The sequence below is a fragment of the Carlito syrichta genome, unplaced genomic scaffold (genome assembly GCF_000164805.1).
Source record: "Carlito syrichta isolate Samal-C Ts95f unplaced genomic scaffold, Tarsius_syrichta-2.0.1 Scaffold163527, whole genome shotgun sequence".
In the NCBI taxonomy this organism is placed as follows: Eukaryota; Metazoa; Chordata; class Mammalia; order Primates; family Tarsiidae; genus Carlito; species Carlito syrichta.
Window position 1 is genome coordinate 57,871 of NW_007107623.1, and position 3,624 is coordinate 61,494.

The 3,624-nt window shown below is 39.0% G+C and overlaps 1 protein-coding gene across 1 annotated transcript in view; it reads right to left on the bottom strand.

The window, feature by feature from the left end:
- Positions 1-3,624, bottom strand: part of WEE2 (WEE1 homolog 2) — a 24,126-nt gene that overhangs the window by 19,040 nt on the left and 1,462 nt on the right. The window lies entirely within an intron of this gene.

Here is a 3,624-nt window from a genome sequence, read left to right on the forward strand (position 1 = left end):
TAAAGCTCTCTAGACACCTTGATTTAGTTTTGTAATTCTGTGTCAGACTTCTAATGTTGAGAACTATAATATAATGAATTGATATTGGCTTTTGCCACTAAGTTTATGGTAATTTGTTATAGAAGTAATAGAAAACTAACGCACCAAGTCATGATATAGACCTCACAATGCACTGTGTCAATTCCATGGGAAGTTTTGGAACTAGAATGACCCTTAAGAATTGCCTGAGTGGGGTCAATATGCAGACCCTTATATTCCCTCATTAACAGGTCATTGGATGTGAGGCATCCCAAGAAGGAAAAGCCCGGATGTGATGACCCACTGCAATTAAAGCAATCCTTAAAGATACTAACAGTTGATGGTTATTTATCAATAGTATTCCCCATACCCCCCCCCCCCCCCAGCAATTCTTCTAGCTGGCTTCCAGCAAGTGAGTCCTAACCTCCAAATTTTTAAGGACGTTTAAGTTTAGACAAAATGATTCATAGAAGACCTGGTCCTTAAGTTCTCACAATTCATGCTATACCTTCCCTTCAGTTACTCATGTAAGTATTTGGGGGGCCTACTAAGTAGCAGATGCTGAACTAGATGTCGAGTATTACAAAGGTGAATTCTAGCTCTAAAGGAATACATAATCCATTAGTCAGCAGTTCATCAGTGTTTTAGAAAGAGTCACTTTATAAGGCAAAGATTTAATAGATTAAACATGAACAGAGTTTTCAGTTTCACTTAAAATATAGCATTAAATGAGAAGTGCTCCATAAAGTAAAGAGATTAAAATACAGTACTCTAAAATAAACTCTTAAGATCCATGGCCTTGCGGTGGCTATAGCTTGCTCCCAACAGATAGGCAAATGTGCAGGACTTACCACTCCGGGTGGAGTACAGTGAGAGCACATGCACCTAAGCCTAAACAGAATGAACCCAAAGGGCAAAGGGAAAAGCCAAAGACAAGGAATTCTGAGACAGCAGAATGACCTGAGTCAAGGGTGGAGGAATACTTGTGTTACAGATCTTCAAGGGTACAGTAGCATTCATGGGGGCCATGATGAACCCTCACAGTATAAGTGTTGTACTGTGAGGTTCTTTCTAAAAGAATTCTTCGGTTTTGTTAGTCTCTGCTATGTAGAAGGAGAAGCCAGACTACAACATAATTCATTAAAGAATGTGTCTTCATAGAATGAATATTGCACTTACTATAAACATTCAATAAATGATTGAATAAGTAGAAATAAAGGAAGCTATAGAGTATATGTCAGAAACTTTTTTATAAGTGAAGAAGTGACAGAGTTAAGGGTTTTGCATATGTCCTGGAGTTCACAGGGTAGATGACCTGGGCGGCTGTGGTCAGACGACTCCCTCACTGACAAACCCACAGCTTTCCTGCAAATTAATCATGAAGACTGAGTACTGGTTCAAAATAAGCAAAGCTATACTTTATAATAATATTTCTCAGCTATCAATGTGATTCACTATATGAATGTAGAATTATAGCAAATCATTCTCTGAGAATCAGTTTTTTGTAATACTGATGAACATATGGAAAGTAAAATGCATCTATCACATATGAAAGAGTGAGGGATCCACACCTAAAATGCCACAGATAGTGCCAGTTGCCACACCTCAAGGAAAATATAAAGAGCCCAGAAAATATTCCAATAAAATGGAAAAGTATTTGTATTGGGTAAGACTATCATAATTTCTAGTCTGGAAGTATGAAGGCTAATAGAATTTGCAAGATCTAATTATAATGTAGGGAAGGATATTACTTATATTGTATGGATGGCATTGTTAGAATGGTAGAATTATGAGTAATCCTTTCAAAACTAAAAGAACATGGTTTTGGACAAGACATACAAAAGGAAATTGTGCCTGGAAATAAAGCAGATTGAAACTTTCTAGAGAGATGACACAGGTTGAGAGCATAAATGTGCTCCAAAGAGTATGGCTAATTCCATAAGTAGCAGCTCTAGTGCAAATGATTGAAGGAGGTAAGCTCCTTGACTTCTGAAGTTGGTGAGACAAGACGGTAACGTCCCACTACGTATGACACAACAGCATAGTATCTTGGGCCTGGGAAGGACTATAAAGTGAGTTGGTACAGTTAGTCCCCTGATGCTTGAATCCCTTCTGTGATGTTCCCACCAGTGATCATCAACTAGTGTCCAATGCACTTAGCTACAGGGACCTTCTTAAGGATGCTATTCTATCTCTAGATAGTTCTGCTAGGAAGCCTTTGTAGTAAACTGAAGTTGATTTCACATGATTTCTGGTTCTATACCTTGTTACAGGGCAGAACAAAGCCAATCCTTTTCTATGCAGCCTTGTCTTCAGCATAACAATTATCATCAGCTTACCTTCTGTCCTCTGACCCTAATCCAAACTATATTTTCAAGTATGTACTTTCCCAGTTACATTTCCAGTTTCCCTCTCAAGCCCTGTTCTCTGCCTATCCCTCAAATAGTGGCATTATCCAGGATTTCTAACTTGGCTACTCATTTTCTTGCTCAGGCTATTGACTTTATCCCCACCCATGGCTTCACCAGCTTCCTAAATGCTGTAGATATCTAAATATGGATCCCCAAACTCTGTTGTCTTCCTGTGCTTGAAGACTATACTTAGTATGGCTCATTTATCTGACCATACCACATCTCTGCTTTTCTCCAAATTTAAACATTCTCTAGTATTGCCTATCTAGATCCAAGGTACCATCTACTTACTCAACCAAGCAAGAAACTTCAGTCATCCTAGATTCCTCCCTTTCCCCCATCTCCTCCATCAATTCAGTGACCAATCCCTAAACATCTCTCAATTCAACTTTCCACTATTATCCTAGTTCAGGTCTTCTCTGTTCAACAGAACTATTGTGAATACCGCCCTATCTTCAGGCTCTCTTCCCTACTCCACTCCATCCTACATATGAAGGTCATAATTTTCAGAAATGTCCCTACTCAAAACTACTTAATGGCTCTCTCAGCACTTTCAGAATAAGGTCTTGATCTAGCATCTGTTTACTCTGGCCTTGTCTTCTGCACTCTCTCACATACAGACCTCAGTCATACTAAGTAGCAGGCAGTTTTCCAAATGTAGCATGCTTTTCTCATTGCCTAGAGTTCCCATTCCTTCTTTGTCTGACAAACTCCAAATCATCCTTTAAGACTTCTCTTAAACATTCCTTTCTTTGGAAAGTCTTTTTTGGCATTTTGAGACTGAATTTCTATTCCTTCTCATCATACTCTGCCATTCCTGTAGTACACATGATCTAAACTTTAATTCTTGTTTCAGTTGCTTATCTCTATTCATTTTGTGGGCACTTTTTGAAGGCAGTGAATAGGTTTAGCAGAGGGTCTGCTAACACCTCAAGGTGTTCAGTTAAGCTATGAATGAATGAATGAAATATACACACCATGCTATGTTTTCTTGCCTGTATATTCTTACTCAGAGCCTCATTCTCTCAGCCCATTCTCCACCTATATCAAACTGTATTGACTTTTTATTGCCCTTCATATGCTTCCTTCAGCCTTATTTCTTTCCTGATCACCCCACTGAGAATCTGCCCAGAGAATGCTGTCCACTCATGAAGCACTTATCACAGTGTCTGTTGACGCAGCTCCTCCCTTCCCC